Genomic DNA, 384 nt, shown 5'->3' with positions numbered 1-384 from the left:
AGCAGTATTGGGTTAAAAGAGAATAGAGATCATGGGGAAATAGTTGTCAAAAAAGGGCCTGTTTTAGAAAACCAAAAAAAATAACAGTATCAATGATTTAAGTCTTTATTCCCTTGTAAATTTTACATACAAAAATAAATCACAAACTATGTTTATTATGGTAAAAAATAGTCACTATATTATATAAACAAATAATCACATAGCTCTTATGATTTTCCAGATGTATTTCTTTTTTTCTCATTTTCTATAACAATTTTCACTCTATAAAAACACTGGAAATTGAAATATGTTTAAGATTTCAAATTTGAATTTGCAAATCCATCTTAGAACACATTAGGATAAAATATAAACTACTCTTGGTTCATGCATGCTGCACATGTATAT

Source organism: Penaeus monodon, chromosome 20 (genome assembly GCF_015228065.2).
Source record: "Penaeus monodon isolate SGIC_2016 chromosome 20, NSTDA_Pmon_1, whole genome shotgun sequence".
In the NCBI taxonomy this organism is placed as follows: Eukaryota; Metazoa; Arthropoda; class Malacostraca; order Decapoda; family Penaeidae; genus Penaeus; species Penaeus monodon.
Note: the sequence above shows the minus strand (reverse complement) of the source record.